The sequence below is a fragment of the Symphalangus syndactylus genome, chromosome X, assembly GCF_028878055.3.
Source record: "Symphalangus syndactylus isolate Jambi chromosome X, NHGRI_mSymSyn1-v2.1_pri, whole genome shotgun sequence".
Classification (NCBI taxonomy): domain Eukaryota; kingdom Metazoa; phylum Chordata; class Mammalia; order Primates; family Hylobatidae; genus Symphalangus; species Symphalangus syndactylus.
This window is the reverse complement of record NC_072447.2, coordinates 118366967-118389139: the sequence shown is the minus strand read 5'-3', so window position 1 is coordinate 118389139 and position 22173 is coordinate 118366967. Positions and strand designations below refer to the sequence as shown.

At 35.7% G+C, this 22173-nt stretch overlaps 1 protein-coding gene and 1 long non-coding RNA gene across 2 annotated transcripts in view; one reads left to right on the top strand and one right to left on the bottom strand.

The window, feature by feature from the left end:
- Nucleotides 1-2637, top strand: part of LOC134736013 (uncharacterized) — a 50619-nt gene extending 47982 nt beyond the window's left edge. The window contains exon 3 of the long non-coding RNA XR_010119662.1: nucleotides 2606-2637. This is a non-coding gene — a long non-coding RNA (uncharacterized lncRNA). The remainder of the gene's footprint in view (nucleotides 1-2605) is intronic.
- HTR2C (5-hydroxytryptamine receptor 2C) overlaps nucleotides 1-22173 on the bottom strand; it is a 329139-nt gene that overhangs the window by 147560 nt on the left and 159406 nt on the right. The gene's annotated exons all lie outside the window — the stretch shown is intronic.

Genomic DNA, 22173 nt, shown 5'->3' with positions numbered 1-22173 from the left:
AAAAATGTGTATGTCTGTACACATGCCCAAGAAAACTCAGAGAGGACACCAACAACTCATCTCTAGCTACCTTTGATGCTGGACTCAAGCAGGAAGTAAAGCTAATATTGACTTGTAAATTCTCTGAAATTTGAAGGTGTGACCTCCCACAAAAATCTCCTTGGAACAGGGTAAAAGAAAAACTGGCTCATAACATTTAATAGAATATTTTGAACAATCATTAGCTGGCTACAAACAATGCTTATTCAGGGGCAACTCTTAAGAAGTAAGGATTAAATATAAAAACAAATATCAAAGAAAAATGCTACCAGAGAAAATAGCAGCCACATATTGCAAGGAATACAGAATCTATAGAAGTATTCTAGGAAAGTAACTGAAGCAAGTAGCAATGAGGACAAAATCTCATAAACAACAATAAACACTAGACGTTGGAGTAGATGTGATTTCAAAGTCATTACAATATATTATTTAAAATGTCCGAGTTTCAACAAGAAATTGTAAGACATGCAAATAAACAGGGAAGTATGGCAGGCACGGTAGTTCACACCTGTAATCCCAACATTTTGGGAGGCCAAGGTGGGTGGATCACTTGAGGTCAGGAGTTCGAGACCAGCCTGACCAACATGGTGAAACCTTATCTCTATTAAAAATACAAACAATAGCCAGGTGTCGTGGCAGGCACTTGTAATCTCAGCTGCTTGGTAGGCTGAGGCATGACAATCACTTGAAACTGGGAGGCAGAGGTTGCAGTAAGCTGAGGTCATGCCATTGCACTCCAGCCTGGGCAACAGAGTGAGACCCTACCTCAAAAAAAAAAAAGAAAGAAAGAAAGAAAGAAAGAAAGAAAGAAAGAAAGAAAGAAAGAAAGAAAAGAGAAAAGAAACAGGAAACTATGGCATATAGGCAGGAATTAAAGAAGTCAATAGAAAGTGTACAGAGGGAGCCTAGATGTTGGACTTATCAGACAAGGAGTTTAAATCAGCTATATAAATATGTTTAAAGGACTAAAGAAGACTATCTTTACAGAATTAAAGAAAACTATGATGATAATGCTCACTAAATAGAGAAAATCAGTAAAGATATACAAATTAATTTAATATTTAAAAGAACAAAAATTCTGAAGTTGAAAAGTACAATAACTGAAATAGTAAATTCATTAGATAGGCTTAATAGAACATTTCAGAAGGCAGAAGAAAGAAACAATAAACTTGAAGATAAACTTGAAGATAAGTCAAAAGAGATTATCCCATCTGAAGAACAGAGAGAATAAAGGAAAATGAACAAAGCCTCAAAGGCCTGTGAGACACCATCAAATTATGCATAATGGGGGTCCAGAAGGATAGGATAGAAAGATACAGAAAAGACATTTGAAAAAACAATGGCTGAAATTTTCCCAAATTTGATAGAAAACACTAATTTACATGTCAGAAAGCTCAATGAACACCAATTAGGATAAACTCAGGGATACATACCTACATACTTCATAGTCAAATAGTTGAAAGGCAATGACAAAGAGCAAATTCTGGAAGAAGCAAGAGATAAATGACTCAACATATACAAAGGGACCTAAATAAGATTAACAGTTGACTTGATCAGAAGCTGTGAGAGCCAGAAAGCATTGGGATGACATATTTGAAGGGCTGATAGAAAAATATTGTCTACTAAGAATTCTATTTCCAGTAAAACTATTCCTTAAAAAAAGAAAGAGAAAGATATTTCCAAATAAAAAAAATAGAAGTTGTAGTCAGCATACCCAACCTATATCTACCAAAGGGAATCTTTCAACTGAAATGAAAAGGTAGATGGTAACTTGAATCCACATGAATGAAAACTCTTTTCTCTTTCCAAATGGTTTAAAAGACAACTCCATGAAAAAAAATCACAAAACTATTTTGATGCATTATAATGTATACAAATGTAATTTGCGTGACAATGATATCACAAAGAAGGGTGAAGAAATGGAAGTATATTGGAGCAATGTCTACATACTGTTGAAGTTTAATGTTAATCTTAACAAGATTGTTTCAAATTAAGATGCATATTATATATGGAGTGACTGAAAATGGGATAATGAAATTCTACTGTAATTAAAGTTGATGGTTGCCTAACATTGTGAATATGCTAAAAATCACTGAATTGTACACTTTAAAGGGTGAATTTTATGGTATAAGATTTATATCTCAATTTTAAAAAGGAATAAAAATTAAAAGATGTAAGCCTCAGAGCAAACACTAATACTATTTTTAAGTAAATAAAATAAAAACATAGTGAAAAAAATCCAAAAAGGAATTTAATGAATAATAATAACTACCTTACTTAATTTTGTTATGCTTAACTGCTTGGCATCTAGCTGGAACCCAATATACTGTACTTATATGTATTATTAGCCTTATTTTTGTTATTGTTGTATTCATAGCATAAAATCATTTCCTCAAGGCCACAACTTTACTGTAGTAGTCATTGAATAAATAATAGCAATAGGTAAGAAAGGTGAGTCTAGGTTTAACTTTGCTGTTTCACTACTTTTTTATTTACAATTTTATTTTTCCTATTAACTATCACCTTTGTGTACTGTTAAATTAACTGCTTTTTTTTTTTCAAATAGTTTTAACATGTGTCTGAAAAAAACTGCAAGGGAACATGAAGTAAGGCTAGAAGTGTCATGTAATGGCACTTGCAATCTCTTGTAAGATCTTTTGTTTACTTCAAAGTATAAATTGGACAGCTCTTAATTACATTGTTAGAATAGTTTACACCAGAATTAAGTACAGTCTTAGATTCACTGCAATTGCCATCTTTTGTTTAGTCATTTACATAAGTAATTAAATAGAGCTTACAAATTATGTGTAAACAATGAGTCACTGAAAATGAAACTTTCAGGTGAATAACCCACAGTAAAAGCCAATTGAGTAATTTGTCATAGTAATGCAAGCTAAAAAGTTTATTTATGAAACATTGGTCTTCAAAAATTGCCTTAATATTTTTCAATGAAATAAGTTTGGGGAAGTGGTCATTTAATTTTCGTATTCCACTTAAATAACAAGAAGCTTACCTTACTCTGTTGTATTTAAACTGAGAAAATATATATTTATGTTATGTTATATTATATTACATTATATTTGAACCAATATACTACTTCTGGAACATTTGTTTTGGTACATGTGAAAATACATAATTTACATTTTTATATGCATAATATCTTTTTGTTTGTAAATAGGAGTTTGGTTTAATGTAATACTAAAAATAATAATAACCTTAAAATTGTATATTAAGTTAAAATTTACTAAATATTTTCACATTCAGCTTTTAATATTCACAAATACCTGTGAAGTAGATGCTAAGTGAGATATTATAGGTTAAAATGCTTATCAAGATAGATGCACAGTAAAAGTCATTTATAAAAGAGAATCTAGTTTGTAGAGATAACCAGTGACTTACCAAAATCAAAATACTAGTATAACATTACTTAAGAGTCATTTGATCAAAAAGACTTAGTTAAAAAAGAGTATTTCTTAGCCAGAATTAATGCTAAAGGCTATAAACTATCAAATTTAAATATGTATATGATTAACTTATCAATGTTTAGCTTTTATATAATTTTCTATTTAACAATTTCCTTTTTATTAGTAACCAAACAAATTATACTATAATGTTTAGTGGAAATAACTTGTCATCTTTATTTTTTACTCCAACTGCCCTTCAACAGAACACTGAGGTTGATTACAACGGTTTATATGTGCCACTCACTAGTGAAATTCATGTATACACAGAGTTTGTAATCAGGTTTATGAGGAATTCAAAATTAGACACTTCACTTTCTTCCATCACAAGAAAGACTTCAAACAACAGGGAATTTACTTTTCATTATATATTTCATTTATTTTATATATATTTTAAATATATTTGATTTAGATATATTTCATTATATATTATCTTTTATATACCTTCTGTTTTGAATATATTTTCATACAAAATTAAATACATAAAAGTTAGCTTCAGCTATTAGTTTAATAGAACATATTCAACTTTGTCCTTTGTACTTGCTCTTAAAATAGTAAATCCAGAAACTTTTTCCTCCCTATCAATATAAAGGAGATACTAAGCTAAGATGGGGTTAAAGTAAAATATGGGATATAAGATGGGGTTAAAGTAAAATAGAAAATGAATAAGTGCTTAATGAATATCAAATGCCTCTAAATTAATTCCCCTTTAAAGTTTTGTTCTACAGAATTTTGAGGAGAAAATAGGTTTTTTCTTAGCCAGTGCAAGCTTTTGGGTTCCAAGAATGAATATGATCTAGAATAAGGAAACCTCTTGCTCTGCAGAAGACAGCCTGTTCTAATTCTCCCATGTGTACTCTAAGTACGAACTCAGAATACTCTTTCTGCTTTATTCTAAATAGGGCAAAAAACCACATTTGTCATGATCTTACAATTACATAAAAAACAGCAATATAAAATCTTCATCGTAGGGACATGGATGAAACTGGAAATCATCATTCTTAGTAAACTATCACAAGGACAAAAAACCAAACACCGCATGTTCTCACTCATAGGTGAGAATTGAACAATGAGAACACATGGACACAGGAAGGGGAACATCACACTCCGGGGACTGTTGTGGGGTGGGGGGAGGGGGGAAGGATAGCATTAGGAGATATACCTAATGCTAAATGACGAGTTAATGGGTGCAGTACACCAACATGGCACATGTATACATATGTAACAAACCTGCACATTGTGCACATGTACCCTAAAACTTAAAGTTTAATAATAATAATAAAAAAAGAAAGTACTGTTTGTGCTATTTAAAAAATGGTCCTCTTGTTCACAGTTTAAGGCCTTTGGCTGTAGATTTTATTTTTAAATACTGTATTTATTTTTCTGATTACAGTAATAACACATGGATTATACAAATTCAAATATTAACAAATATATGGCTAGGCATGGTGGCTCACACCTGTAATCCTAGCACTTTGGGAAGCCAAGGCAGGAGGATCGCTTGAGCCTAGGAGTTTGAGAACAGCCTGCGACATATAGCGAGATTCCAGTTTCTGCAAAAAAAAAAAAAAAAAATAGCTGGGCATGGCGGTGTGAGCCTGTGGTCCTGGACACTTGGGAGGCTGAGGTGGGAGGATTGCTTGAGCCTGGTAGGTCAAGGCTACAGTGAGCTGTGATTGTCCCACTGCACTCTAGCCCAGGTGGCAGAGTAAGACACTGTCTCAAAAAACATATAAGTTAAGAAAAATAAAAATTATTTTATAAAACCATGAAAAAAAAATCTTCAGTGGCTTGGCTAATTTGCAATTGTACACGCTCCAGTAAAAACTCTTGTATATCCCATGTTACTACAGAATAAAAATAGAAATAAACAGGATGAAAATAAAAATTCTATCTCCAATATCTGTGTTACTAAATATTTCTCAGTGAAAAGAACTCCATTAGAAGATCAGTCTCATTCAAACTTGAGTGTCTTGTTGATGCTCTTCCTTTAAAAGAAACAATGGCACTGGGTCATGGGAAAACTTAATTCATTAAGTTTACTTTGGGGACTTAATGTTATATGAACATTGAGTAAGCAGCTTGTCACTACATTTTGAATGCAGAATAACTAGATGGCAAAGATTTTAGATTTTTGATAGGTTTTATCTGAAATACAAAACAAACTTCAGCACACAAGGAATATGGAAATTTGACTAAAGAGGAAAAGAAAGAAACAACTTTTAATGATTAGTCCAGTGATCCTTTTACTACACAATTCAAGCACTCTGTTAGGAGTATATACAGAAAAATGTGAACAATTAAGATCCATAGTTGTAATATATTCTATTAAGCATATGAAAGACACCTTTCAAGATAGAGTTACTGCCCTTTAAGATAAAAGCTAAGTAGGCTATTCTTATTCATCGTATAATGTTTAAGAGTGAGGATTATGGATATATAGTCCATTCATTCTAAGCAAATTTTCTTTTATGTTCACTTAGATGACAACAAGGATAAAATGTCTTCTGAGTATTAAAATAATGTATAATTAATGACTAGGTTTTTCATCTATGATCTCTTGCTGGGACTAACCAAACTGATTATAAAGATCATAGGAACATAAAAGCACATATGAAATTAACACTATTGTGTAAAATAGAAATTCTTATTTTCATCTCCCTATCATTGACAAAAGCACTAAATTTCTACCTTTATAATGATACTTTCAGATTTTGAGTAACTTGTTCAAAGTGGCATAACTAGGTATCTTAATTATAGAATCTTAAGACATAAAAGACGACCTCGAAAAAAATCTAGTTCAAGCTCTTATTCCAGGCACAAATTCCTTGCATAACCACTAGTGATGGCTGGTTGTGTCTTCTCTTTGAAAGACAAAGCTTTTATTGAACCCTAAGCTGATTCTCTCTATATCTTTTACCATTTACCTTGCTTTTGTCTTTGGAAGTGTATGAGTATGAAAATCCTTCAAGTCTTTGAAGATATATCATGACCCCTCCCATTTCTCCTTAATTCCATTTCTAATCGCATGACAGCAGAGGCATTACAATCTGGGCCTTCAAACTGTCTTAGGCAGGTGTTAATAGAGTCTGAACTGAACTGAAAGAAAATTATTTTGAGTAAAGCTATAGTTCTAAAACAGTGTGTATCAGCTAGGACCATGTACAGTACTAATAAGTATATAATAACTATTAACTATTAGTATTACGGTAGGGCTTGGAGAAATTACCCTTAAATATACAAAAGACTATTTCATTAATTATGTTACTCTGTGTCTCTAGAGCCATATCAAGACATCAAGCAAGAATCAACATTTGTTGTTGTCGTTATTGTTTTTCAGGAACATAGTATGTTCAACATTTCCATGGGTCGGTGGCAGAAATAGCACTCTGGCTAGCTGGGAGAATAGGACCTATAATACCAGTGATGTGAGGATGGATATTAGCCTTTGTGGCCCTAAAACGAGGTAAAATTGTATACCTCAATTTCCCTCATCTGTAAAGTGGGAAAAATACTTATATGTTGGTTGTGTGGATTGAATAAGATAAATGGACAGGGTAAGTGTTCAATTAAAGTTAGCTATTATAGTACTTGTTATAATCATTTCCTTCACCACCATCATTCAACCCAGTTAAAAGGCTCTTGGGATAGACATACAGGCTTTGAGGGAAAAGTTCATGAAGTAAGGACTGAGAACTTAGCTCTCTAGGATTTGGCACATTAGCAGACGATATAAAAATCACTGAAAGTTTCCAAGGCTGGGCACAGTGGCTCATGATTGTATTCTCAGCACTTTGTGAAGCTGAGGTGGGTAGATTGTTGTAGCCCAGGAGTTCACGACCAGCCTGGGCAACATAGTGAAACTCTGTCAAAAGAAAGGAAAGAAAAAAAAGGAAGGAAGGAAGGAAGGAAGGAAGGATTGATTCCATGAAGGAGTGAGATTTAAGAAGAAAAAGAAAAATGAGGAGAATCTTCAAATCACCAGAACTGGACACTACAGAGGGAATTCTAATCTTTCTTGAGAAGACAGAGGACGTCTCCTCTTAAGGAAGAAAACGCAGGAGGTGCGTCCCATAGTTGGCAGTAGAATACTGATAGCATTTAAACTTTTGGTGCATTGTTTTCTTTATGTATTAAATAGGGATAGTACACGTATAATACTTGGAACAATGTCTGGCCCTGAGCAAAACTCAAGTGTTGGCCGTTGTTATTTAGCTTTGACAGTGCTGCCTATCTGTCTGTAGTGAAATTATTTTTGCAACCAGAACTGGAATGTTAACTACAATTACATTATTTATTTATTTTGTGCATTTATTGGGGAATTAAACCAGTAATTAATATGTAAAAGTTGTACATTTCTTTTACTTTTTTTTTTTTTTGAGATGGAGTTTCACTCTTGTTGCCCTCAGGCTGGAGTGCAATGGTGTGATCTTGGCCCACCACAACCTCCACCTCCTGAGTTCAAGAGATTCTCCTGCCTCAGCCTCCTGAGTAGCTGGGATTACAGGCATGCGCCACCACACCCAGCTAATTTTGTATTTTTAGTAAAGACAGGGTTTCTTCACGTTGGTCAGGCTGGTCTTGAACTCCCAACCTCAGGTGATCTGCCCACCTCGGCCTCCCAAAGGGTTGGGGTTACAGGCATGAGCCACTACACCCAGCCAAAGTTGTACATTTCTAAGGAGGATAGAAGAGAGAAACAGCAAAAGATAACCAGAGGTAGAAGACTCTAGATATAAGAACAAAAATCAGGACCTCTGGACTGTATTCTTCAATGTAAGTCATTATAATTTAAATATACTAATACCATTATTCTTTTTGTATTTAGAATGGAAATTTACCTGGTAAAGAAATTTTTTGCTCTAGGATAAAGAGCCCGCAGTGAAGTGATTAAGGATATTGTTAAAGGGAAAGGGGATATTGGGAGAAGACATTTCAACCCCAAAGTAATGATTCACAGGTGAAGATATGTGGGCCTGGGAATTTCCAAGAATATCACCTCATGAACTGATTTGCAAAGAGGAAGGAGACCTTCATTTATCCATTAAAAAAAAAAAAGACCAGATATAGGAGTAGATGCTAGGTATATACAAGTACACAAGGCTGACAAGTTACGTGCTAAGCTTTTCAGAGGGATGTTTTTTGGGTGAATGCTTGAGGACAGGAATTAAGGCATCAGTGTATAGACTCAAGATCAGCCCTATGGAATATGTAAGCCCTGTGGATGATAACCATAAGTAACAAACAAAGATAAAAGAGAGATAGCTGTTTTACAGAGGGACTTTGTGAAGGGGACAGGGACAAGTATTGCTTTTTCAATGCTTAGATAACAAAATGTGCCACAGTTATAAAGGGGCATTTTCCTAATTTATGCGAGGAACACAGCTAAGTACAATGAAGACTGATGCAAATGCAGCACACGTCGTATGTTGAGGGTTTGTAGATTTGGCAGCCCCGGGCGACAGCACTCTGGAGAGGTAACCAGCATTCTCATGGAAGGCACCAGTGGTGAAATGGCAAAGCGTCAGCGGAGACCACAATGCCTGGTGGGAGACTGTGGATGCCCAACAGACATGGCGGTACTCAGCAGATGCCGAGCAAATGATGATGGATACCCAGTGGCAGATGATGGATGCCCAGTGGGAGATGATGAATGCCAAATGGGAGATGATGGATGCCCAGCAGATACTATGAATGATAACGGGTGATGGTGGTTACATGTGTGCTCCATGAAAGCCCAGAATAATTGCAGCAGTGCATGATGAAAATTGATTTGCTCATGATCACATGAGAGAACCCCTGGTGACTTCTAGAAGTACTTAGGGGAAAATGAGTATACTTTTTCTAGAGGGCTAGAGGAACTTTGTTAGCACAGGGGTGAATGTGGGGTATCAACATGAAAGCTATCTCTTCTGTGCTCACAGCTGTGATGCCCATCACAAATGTAAACACTTTTAGGGACCAGGTAGGTAATATCAGGGGGTAGGACAGCTGGGTATAAGAAGATGGGGAGTGGTAGAAAAGAGAGCAAAGTTGGAACTCACTCTTAAAATGTATTCAAATTAATAAAGTTTAAAAATTGTTGGCTAGGCCAAAACAAAATTTACCTGCAGGCAAAATTCAGCCAAAGAGCTACTATAACAATATGTTCCAATGCCCTAGGGCTTAATATGCCATCTATCTAGGGATATGGTACCACCTTTATACATACAAGAAAATTGTTTCACTTTGAGAGTGAACTCTAGTTATACAAATTTTGGAGGTATTAATATATATGAGAAGATTGTCTTCTGCCATTCGTTAACCAATTCGAAGAAATCAGGGAGATTTTATTTATTACATGTTTATTTTCATAAACTGTATACGTTTCGAGAACATTTAAGACAACTTGGCCTCCAGTGAGTAACTTTTGATGGAATCCTTGAAAATCCCCAGGGATGACGGTGGAAAATGTGATGGATCTACATTTTCTAGATCCATTCCCAAACCCTCTTTCCCAAATGTAGTTCTGGTCTAGGTTTGACAATATCTATCTTTTACAAAAACGCATAAATCTCTAGCAAAAGGGGGTTCGGATTTAAGGCATTCTTCAAAATAAATGAAGACAAAATTACAAAATCCATGAAGATTTATAAGCATATATTCCATTTTAATGGAACAATTAAATTTCAAAGATAATTCACTGTCATACATATATATCTAGAAAACCATATATATAGTATATATACATGTATGTGTGTATATATACACGTATATATTGTATATATACGTGTATATATTGTATATATACGTGTATATATTGTATATATACGTGTATATATTGTATATATACGTGTATATATTGTATATATACGTGTATATATTGTATATATACACTTATGTGTGTATATATACACGTATATATTGTATATATACGTGTATATATTGTATATATACATGTATATATTGTATATATACGTGTATATATGGTATATATACGTGTATATATTGTGTATATACGTGTATATATTGTATATATACATGTATGTGTGTATATACATGTATATATACACACATACATGTATATATAGTATATATACATGTATGTGTGTATATATACATGTATATATACATGTATGTGTGTATATATACATGTATATATATATATATATAGAGAGAGAGAGAGAGAGAGTAATCTTTTGGGGGGAGGGTGCCTTATTTAGCAGTTCTATGTTTTAATGTAGTTATTCATTAAAGGATCATTCTAAGTGACATATAACATGAAGCAATGACTACAAACAAGGGCTTTGGAGTTTTATAGGCCTGTGCTTAACAATCAGTTGTGTTACTTAAAAGTTCTAAGGTCTTGGACACATTACTTATCTCTTCTATACATTCCTTTATTTAAAATATGAAAAAATAGATAATACACATTTCTTTGAAAGAGTTTGGAAGAGTTAAATGAGTTAACACATGGGAAATTTTTTGCAGAATGCCTGGGGTTATAGTATATTCTCAGTTAATGATAATTATTTTTAATGTAAAGATGAAATGGGTTGATTGTTGTCTAGGGCTTTACAAAGTTGCTAGTCAACAATTTTAGTTCTCTCCCTTCCAGTTCTCAAATCCTTCCAAATTCCAATTAACATACTTAACCAGTTGGTTAGTTTCTTTTTATATAGATAATCTTATATTTTGATTAAAAACAACCCTTTTATAACTTCCACAGGAATTTTAGCTACCAGACTTATTTCTGATCCACAGGTTTTTTGACTCAGGTGAAGAGAAAACCAAGCCTAATACATTTACATTCTCAAAGGATTCAAATTATTTAGGTAATTATTACTACTAGCCCTAACTTAGAAAGATAAGCAAAAAACTATAAAGAATTTTAGCCGGGCGCGGTGGCTCACACTTGTAATCCCAGCACTTTGGGAGGCAGAGGCGGGCGGATCACGAGGTCAGGAGATCGAGACCACGGTGAAACCCCGTCTCTACTAAAAATACAAAAAATTAGCCGGGCGTGGTGGCAGGCGCCTGTAGTCCCAGCTACTCAGAGAGGCTGAGACAGAAGAATGGCGTGAACCCAGGAGGCGGAGCTTGCAGTGAGTGGAGATTGCGCCACTGCACTCCAGCTTGGGCAACAGAGCGAGACTCCGTCTCAAAAAAAAAAAAGAATTTTAAATACCTTAAAATTATATTGATGTTTACTTGCTTTAGTTCATTACAATGGCTGTAATTACATTATGTAATTTGCAATTTCTGAAAGCACTTCCTCTAATTTAAAAAAAATGCTACTAAAATGGATAATGCATTTCCATAACAAAGTAACCTAAAATCTACTTCTGGCACAGATGTTTGATTGCATGGGTTGCATGCTAGTATGGAGTGAGAAACCTATGTCTCCCACATCCTCTGTATGTCTAGTTTGGTTGAAGTGTTGCAAATGAATTATAAATATGTTGTTGTCTGAAAAGAAATCATGGCTGTTAGAAGGAGGATGTGGGCCAGATGTGGTAACTCATGCCCGTAATTCCAGCAGTTTGGGAGGCCGAGGTGGGAGGATTGCTTGAGCCCAGGACTTAGAGACCAGCCTGGGCAACAGAGTGAGACCTTATCTCTACAAATAAATAATAAAAAAAAAATTAGCAGAGCATGGTGTCACATGCCTGTTGTCCCAACTACTTGGGAGACTGAGGCAGGAGGATTGCCTGAGCCCAGGAGGTCAAGGCAGCAGTGAACTGTGATTGTGCCACCACACTCTAGCCTGGGTGACAGAGTAAGAATCTGTCTCAAAAAAGAAAAAAATAAAAGACGTGGGGTTGTGTATTTCCATTGTGGTAAATTAAATAACACATATGAAAGCATCATGAGTGCTCAGTAGCAGATATTTTATGATAATGTCTAGATAGAGAATCAGAAGTTCAAGAATGGACTCCGTGTACTTGTAAAAATTAATCCAATTGCTTTGAAAAAGAAATTACTTTCATCTGGTAGCCTCAAATATTGGTAGGCAAAAATTACCCAAAAAGAAGGCTATAGAAACTTTCTGGAGGACCCTTCCTTTGTGGAACATCCATTTCAAAACCATATAGAAATGTATAATAATAATAATAAATTGCAGTTTAATCCTGCAAAGCTATATAGATTGGCAAGTATGTGACTTAAATAGTTAACATTTCTTTTTGCCTCTTGCTTTTTGCTTATTACTGGAAAGGATATTTTTCTAGTTGCTTCCCTCTCCTTACTCCAAATATATCTGTGTCTTATGAATGACTGCCAGTTTCCAAAGTGAGGGTGCCATCCAGATCTTTGTTACTGTCTTGCCTCTACTTTTCCAGCTAGATAGTAAACTCCTTGAAGGCTTGTCTGTTTTCTGTTCCTGCTGTATCATATCATTTAATATGGCACCTAATCTGTGAATCTGAGTTGATGGTAATGCGGTGGGTTGAGTAGAGCCACGGAGTGGGAATAAAGTGGTAATTTCCAATGTTCAGTAAGTGTGTGGGGAAGTTGTTACACCACGAAGTGTGAGAAAGAGAGATCAGACCCTAGAGCAAGCAAGGTACCAGAGAGCATGGCTCCATTCCACTCATCAATGAGTTTGTACAAAGCACTAAAAATCAAAAAAAACAACTCAAGGAGTTGAGATTGACGAATTGGGGCCCGCTGGAAAGTTAAATATGATGTTAATATTTGGAAACTTGGTAAAGAAAATTGAGGACAAGGATTATTTTAAACTTACAAGGTCCATATTTAGGTTACATTTTTAAGCCAAATTTTCATTTAATATTTTTAAAGATGCGATTTATATGCCAAAGCAGTTAAGTTTTAAACATATAACCTTAATATTTTTATATACTCATGTTTTAATTTTAAATAAGCCTGGGGTAGATTCAGTCTAAACCTTACAATGTATTACTAGCAGAGCGACCACAAAATTAGAAGGAATAAATGAAGATCTAGTAAACTAGGCAGCCTGATGTCTCCTCTGAGCACAAAGATACTCATGATAGTAAGTTACCAGACCAATCAAATGGAAGCTGCAGAAAAGGAGGATGGTTGAGATGGAAGATACACTTATTTTTCAAGGAGAGGAAAGGATAGGAATCGAGACAGCTGATCTGAAAAGTTTGACATGCAACTAGATAAGCCCTAGGAATATAAAAGAGGAAACTTAATTTGAACTGTAGGCATGAGGAAGCTGTGAGCTGATTTGTTCCAATATAGTCATGGTAAATATATGTAAACCTGAACATGAGTATTTTTTATTCCTACTATTGAAAAATGCAGGGTGTAATTTATGTGAAAATAAATTCTTTTTGTGTAAGAACATGGGAGAAAACTGCCACTGTTATGTAAATGATAAAAAAATTGTAATCTGAGTTCTTTAATAGGGTTCTGTACACCTAAGGTTAAAATATCTATATCAGGCAAAACAAAAGGGGGGGATATATTTCAAAAAGAAGATTTAATAATTATTTTGCACGTTGTGATGGAATTTTTAACATGGGGGAATAAGTCCAAATGTCTGTGCCTGGATGTAATTCCTACCTCTATCAGTACTGATTTTGATTTAAATGTGTTCTTTTTTCTCCATTGGTGATTTGCTTGTTAATGAAGCATTAATTTGTTTAGTAATATTTGTGCTTCTTCTGTTTTGTTTAGGGTGGCTGGCATAGAAGTCTTATATAACTTGAAAATCTCAGAAAAAAAACATATATTTTTGAAAGACCTAATAGATAACAAAACATCTTTTCTTTTTTAGAGACAGGTTCTCATTCTGTTGCCCAGGCTGGAGTGCAGTGGCATGATCATAGGTCACTGCAGCCTCAATTCCCAGGCTCAACCCATCCTCCCACCTCAGCCTCCTAAGTAGCTGGGACCACTGGCATGCCACTATGCTTGACTTTTTTTAATTTTTTTTGTAGAGATAGAGGTCTAACTATGTTGCCCAGGCTGTTCCCAAATTTTGGTCTCAAATGGTTCTCCTGTCTCGGCCTCCCAAACCTCTGAGATTACAGGCATGAGCCACCATGCCCAGCCAGATAACAAACACCTTTAAGTTTGACATTCATCATTATTGTAAACTTTTATTTCCTTTTAAGACTTAAATATTGGTGTTAAAAAACGAAAATAAACTGAAATAACATATTGTCTTTTCCAATGAAAAAAATAAATGTGATAGTATTCAATTTGTACATTGATTTGAATAAACTGGTGTATAATTTCACGGTGTATGAGTGTGGTCATTATTATTAAAACTTAGAGTAGCAAATCTGCAGGAAAAAGAGGCATAGGATTACATAATATGTGGCTGGGCAAAGGCTTATTGTGTGTTTGTGTGTGTGTGTGTTTGTGTTTTTTAAGGTTATATTCCTCCTAACCTTACAAGTTGGAGAACACACATCTACCTCTTTACAGGTATCTTAGTAGGCTGGCAAGAAGTAGAGAGGGCAAGGGCAATTGGTTTCCTAATATGCGTTAATAGAAATATTTAGGCTAGGTATTGCTTTTGTTAAACAATAAAATGATGATTGCAAATTGAAATTGTAGAATATAACAATTCTGTTAGCAAAATTTGAACTAAACACATTTGAACTATTTAATACCTACATATTGGTGACTTTAAGCAGACGAGGAAAAAAATTATGTTGGTGAATACAAGCCTTCAGAGATTTCAGTTTTTATTGGGTGACTTTTTGGAGTGCTATCACTATAGAATTTCAAGTTGAGTTCATAGGCACGGAGTGTCTAGTTTACCTGAACGATGTGGGTACTTGTTTGGCTGCAGTAGAATTTACAAAAGAAAGATAAAGGCTTGGCCTTATACATTTTGGAGTTCTGTTTTTGTTTTGTTTGTTTGTTTCATTACGTTTTTGAAGATTATGAAGTTGTGGCTAAACTGGTGACAAAAAAATTAAAATTCTATTGAAAATATGTGAGATGTGATTGAAATATAAATTTGGAGTTGGTGGCGCTGTGGCAGTCTATGGAATATTATTTAGAGAAAATAGGGTTTTCTTTTCATGATTTAATTGAAAACTGAGTTAATCCACAAAAGAAGGATGACAAGGACAATTTACTCCAGTTGTTTTTTAAATTTTTATAACCTTAGTTATAAACATGTCCTCATTGAAGGATGTAATTTCTAAAATAGTAGCAATTTGTATATAGATGTCTATTTTCTACTGCCAGCATTTAAATAATATATTACACATATATGTATTATTATACATTTTTATATTTTCTACATATTATTCCTAGAGAATAAGGAATAGAAATATTATTCCTTAGAGAATAATACTTAACTAGAGAGATCCTAGTTAAGATAAGATAATAATAAGAAATATTCCTTCCTAGAGACTAATACTTAACTAGAGAGATCAAGGTCTCCTGAGAGATGGAAGTTCCAGGTCTTAGTATGAAACGAGTCTGGATTGCTTCACAACTCATATATGCCTTATATATACATTTTTTAATTAAAATTATTTTTAAAGATGAGTGTAGATTGCATGCAGTTAGTTGCAAGAAATGATGCTGAGAGATCACATGTGCCCTTTTCTCGGTTCCCTGCAATGGTAACATCTTGCAAAATTATAATAAAATAGCACAACCAAGATATTGACATTGATATAGCCAAGATGGCAGAACATTAACATCACCATTTGGATTTATCCTGTTGGCCTTTTATAACCACACTCACTTTCCTTCTCTGCTCCCCATCCTTAAACCCTGAAAAGCATTAATCTGCTCTCTATTTCTATAATTTTGTCATGGAAGTATTTATAAATGGAAGCATACAGCATGTCATGTTTTGGGATTGGCACTTTTCACTTAGCGTATTTCTCTGGAGAATCATCTTGATTGTTGCAAGAATCAATAGTTCATTCCTTTTTATTGCTGAGTGGTATTCCATGGTATGCAGGTACCAGAGCTTGTTCACCTGTTAAATGTTGTTTCCAGTTTGGGGCTATTATGAATCAAGTTGCTATAAACATCAGTGGACAGGTTTTTGTGTAAATATAAATCTTCATTTCTCTGGGATAAATGCCCAAGAGTGCAACTGCTGGATTGTGTGTTGTTTGTTTAGGTTTGTAATAAATTGCCAAAGTGTTTTCCAAAGCTACTGTCCCATTTTACATTCCCACCAGCAATGTATGAGTGATCCAGGTTCTCCATATCCTTGGCATTAAGTTTTTGTCACTATTTTTTATTCTAGCCATTCTGAGAGATATGGAGTAGTATCTCATTGTGATTTGGAGGGTTTGTTTTGTTTTTTGAGATAAGGTCTTGCTCTGTTGACCAGGTTGGAGTGTAGTGATTTGATCCCTTCACTGCAATCTTAAAAACGTGGACTCAAGCAATCCTCTTGCCTCAGCCTCCCAAGTAGTTGGGACTACAGGCACACACCCCCACATTCGGCTATTTTTTTTAAGTTTTTGGTAGACAAAGGATCTTGCAATGTTGCCCAGGCTGTCCTCAAACTCCCGGTCTCATGAGATCCTTTTAAAGTTTTGGGATTTATAAAGCCTCTTTGTGGTTTAAATTTGCATTTCCTTAATGTCTAATAACTGATGTCAAACATCTTTTATATTTTGTACAATGAAATGTGGTTTTGGGTCTTTTGCTCATTATCTAAATAAAATTTTATTTATTTCCTGTTGAAATTTGAGAATTCTTTATATGTTCTATATACTAGTTGTAGTAGGGTGAAAAATGACCCCCCAAGAAATAGCCATGTCCAAATGCCTGGAACCTTTGAATGTTACTTCATATGGCAATAAAGAGGAGTCTTTGCAGAAGTAGTTAAGGATCTTGAGATGAAGAGATTATTCTGGATGATGTAGGTGGGCCCTGAATACAATCACTTATATCCTCAGAGAAGGGGAGCAGAGACAGATTTCAAAAAGATGAGAAGAAGGCAATGTGATTGCAGAGGCAGAGAAGAGAGTGATGTGGCCACAAGCCAAGGAATGCCAGTAGTCACCAGAATCTAAAACTCCCAAAGAAAGGATATTCTACTAGAATCTCTGCAGGGAGGGAGCATGACCTTGCAGACAAGTTGATTTCAGCCTAATAGTACTGATTTCAGACTTTTGACCTCCAGAACTGGAAGAGAATAAATTTCCGTGTTTTTTTTTTTTTTATTGGATGAAGTCTCACTCTTGTCCCCCAGGCTGGAGTGCGATGGCGCGATCTCAGCCAACAAAGATCAAAAGAGACAAGGAAGGCCATTACATAATGGTAAAGGGATCAATTCAACAAGAAGAGCTAACTATCCTAAATATATATGCACCCAACACAGGAGCACCCAGATTCATAAAGCAAGTCCTGAGTGACCTACAAAGGGACTTAAACTCCCACACAATAATAATGGGAGATTTTAACACCCCACTGTCAACATTAGACAGATCAACAAGGATATCCAGGAATTGAACTCAGCTCTGCACAAAGTGGACCTAAGAGACATCTACAGAACTCTCCACCCCAAATCAACAGAATATACATTTTTTTCAGCACCACACCACACCTACTCCAAAATTGACCGCATAGTTGGAAGTAAAGCTCTCCTCAGCAAATGTAAAAGAACAGAAATTATAACAAACGGTCTCTCAGACCACAGTGCAATCAAACTAGAACTCGGGATTAAGAAACTCACTCAAAACCGCTCAACTACATGGAAACTGAACAACCTGCTCCTGAATGACTACTGGGTACATAATGAAATGAAGGCAGAAATAAAGATGTTCTTTGAAACCAACGAGAACAAAGACACAACATACCAGGATCTCTGGGACACATTCAAAGCAGTGTGTAGAGGGAAATTTATAGCACTAAATGCCCACAAGAGAAAGCAGGAAACATCCAAAATTGACACCCTAACATCACAATTAAAAGAACTAGAAAAGCAAGAGCAAACACATTCAAAAGCTAGCAGAAGGCTAGAAATAACTAAAATCCGAGCAGAACTGAAGGAAATAGAGACACAAAAAACCCTTCAAAAAATTAATGAATCCAGGAGCTGGTTTTTTGAAAAGATCAACAAAACTGATAGACGGCTAGCAACACTAAGAAGAAAAGAGAGAAGAATCAAATAGATGCAATAAAAAATGAAAAAGGGGTTATCGCCACCGATCCCACAGAAATACAATCTACCATCAGAGAATACTACAAACACCTCTATGCAAATAAACTAGAAAATCTAGAAGAAATGGATAAATTCCTCAACACATACACCCTCCCAAGACTAAACCAGGAAGAAGTTGAATCTCTGAATAGACCAATAACAGGCTCTGAAATTGTGGCAATAATCAATAGCTTACCAACCAAAAAGAGTCCAGGACCTGATGGATTCACAGCTGAATTCTACCAGAGGTACAAGGAGGAACTGGTACCATTCCTTCTGAAACTATTCCAATCGACAGAAAAAGAGGGAATCCTCCCTAACACATTTTATGAAGCCAGCATCGTCCTGATACCAAAGCCTGGCAGAGACGTAACCAAAAAAGAGAATTTCAGACCAATATCCTTGATGAACATTGATGCAAAAATCCTCAATAAAATACTGGCAAACCAAATCCAGCAGCACATCAAAAAGCTTATACACCATGATCAAGTGGGCTTCATCCCTGGGATGCAAGGCTGGTTCAACATACGCAAATCAATAAATGTAATCCAGCATATAAACAGAACCAAAGACAAAAACCACATGATTATCTCAATAGATGCAGAAAAGGCCTTTGACAAAATTCAACAACCCTTCATGCTAAAAACTCTCAATAAAATAGGTATTGATGGGACGTATCTCGAAATAATAAGAGCTATCTATGACAAAGCCACAGCCAATATCATACTGAATGGGCAAAAACTGGAAGCACTCCCTTTGAAAACTGGCACAAGACAGGGATGCCCTCTCTCACCACTCCTATTCAACATAGTGCTGGAAGTTCTGGCCAGAGCAATCAGGCAGGAGAAGGAAATAAAGGGTATTCAATTAGGAAAAGAGGAAGTCAAATTGTCCCTGTTTGCAGATGACATGGTTGTATATCTAGAAAACCCCATTGTCTCAGCCCAAAATCTCCTTAAGCTGATTAGCAACTTCAGCAAAGTCCCAGGATACAAAATCAATGTACAAAAATCACAAGCATTCTTGTACACCAATCACAGACAGAGAGCCAAATCATGAGTGAACTCCCATTCACAATTGCTTCAAAGAGAATAAAATACCTAGGAATCCAACTTACAAGGGATGTGAAGGACCTCTTCAAGGAGAACTACAAACCACTGCTCAATGAAATAAAAGAGGATACAAACAAATGGAAGAACATTCCATGCTCATGGGTTGGAAGAATCAATATCGTGAAAATGGCCATACTGCCCAAGGTAATTTATAGATTCAATGCCATCCCCATCAAGCTACCAATGACTTTCTTCACAGAATTGGAAAAAACTACTTTAAAGTTCATATGGAAGCAAAAAAGAGCCTGCATCGCCAAGTCAATCCTAAGCCAAAAGAACAAAGCTGGAGGCATCACGCTATCTGACTTCAAACTATACTACAAGGCTACAGTAACCAAAACAGCATGGTACTGGTACCACAACAGAGACATAGATCAATGGAACAGAACAGAGCCCTCAGAAATAATGCTGCGTATCTACAACTATCTGATCTTTGACAAACCTGACAAAAACAAGAAATGGGGAAAGGATTCCCTATTTAACAAATGGTGCTGGGAAAACTGGCTAGCCATATGTAGAAAGCTGAAACTGGATCCCTTCCTTACACCTTATACAAAAATTAATTCAAGATGGATTAAAGACTTAAATGTTAGACCTAAAACCGTAAAAACCCTAGAAGAAAGCCTAGGCAATACCATTCAGGACATAGGCATGGGCAAGGACTTCACGTCTAAAACACCAAAAGCAATGGCAACAAAAGCCAAAATTGACAAATGGGATCTCATTAAACTAAAGAGCTTCTGCACAGCAAAAGAAACTACCATCAGAGTGAACAGGCAACTGACAGAATGGGAGAAAATTTTTGCAACCTACTCATCTGACAAAGGGCTAATATCCAGAATCTACAATGAACTCAAACAAATTTACAAGAAAAAAACAAACAACCCCATCAAAAAGTGGGCGAAGGACCTGAACAGACACTTCTCAAAAGAAGACATTTATGCAGCCAAAAAACACATGAAAAAATGCTCATCATCACTGGCCATCAGAGAAATGCAAATCAAAACCACAATGAGATACCATCTCACACCAGTTAGAATGGCCATCATTAAAAAGTCAGGAAACAACAGGTGCTGGAGAGGATGTGGAGAAATAGGGACACTTTTACACTGCTGGTGGGACTGTAAAGTAGTTCAACCATTGTGGAAGTCAGTGTGGTGATTCCTCAGGGATCTAGCACTAGAAATACCATTTGACCCAGCCATCCCATTACTGGGTATATACCCAAAGGACTACAAATCATGCTGCTATAAAGACACATGCACACGTATGTTTGTTGTGGCACTATTCACAATAGCAAAGACTTGGAACCAACCTAAATGTCCAACAACGATAGACTGGATTAAGAAAATGTGGCACATATACACCATGGAATACTATGCAGCCATAAAAAATGATGAGTTCATGTCCTTTGTAGGGACATGGATGAAACTGGAAAACATCATTCTCAGTAAACTATCACAAGGACAAAAAACCAAACACCTCATGTTCTCACTCATAGGTGGGAATTGAACAATGAGAACTCATGGACACAGGAAGGGGAACATCACACTCCGGGGACTGTTGTGGGGTGGGGGGAGGGGGGAGGGACAGCATTAGGAGATATACCTAATGTTAAATGACGAGTTAATGGGTGCAGCAAACCAACACGGCACATGGATACATACGTAACAAACCTGCACATTGTGCACATGTACCCTAAAACCTAAAGTATAATAATAATAAAATAAAAATAAAAAAAAAATAAACTTTCAGTCCTATGTTGTATAACAGTGGTGAGCATTGATATCCTTGCCTTATTCTTAATCTTAGAGGGAATGCATTGTTTTGTGCCCATGACTGTTTCCACTGCTATTGGGAGATGGGCCCACCCTGTCACTGGATATGAGTCTTTTTCTAAGTTCCTGCTTTGGTTTCTTTGGTTTTTGTCTACACCTGTTGGTGATCCTGAGTTACAGGCCTCTCCAGTACCCAGAGAGGGTACTGGCGATAAAAAGAAACCACAGGGAAGTCACTAGAGTGTCATTCTTCAAGTATTGAGTTCCCCGGCCAGTTCATCTTCTTTGCACTTTCAGAGTCTTTTTTATAAATGTCTATCAAATTATTTAGAAGGGTATATAGTTGTATTTAGAGGAGATCAGCTGGGAAAAGTGAGTCTACTCCATCTTGTCCCTGAATCATGTATTTTTAATAGTTATCAAATATTACATAATAATACAAGTTGTTGTTTTTTAGATGAGCCTAGAAGATCTAATTGCTACTATGGAACTTAGAAATATTTTGAAACAATTTCTTGCGTTCCGAAAATGGACTATGGATGAAGCCGACCAGCAATTCAACTGGGAATGACAAAAAGAAGAGGTGCTAGGCTGGTAACAGAGGATGAGAACATCTGTGGTTGGGTTCTGTTGGGAGAGAAATAGGGTGATACTGTGACTTCAGTGGTAGCTAA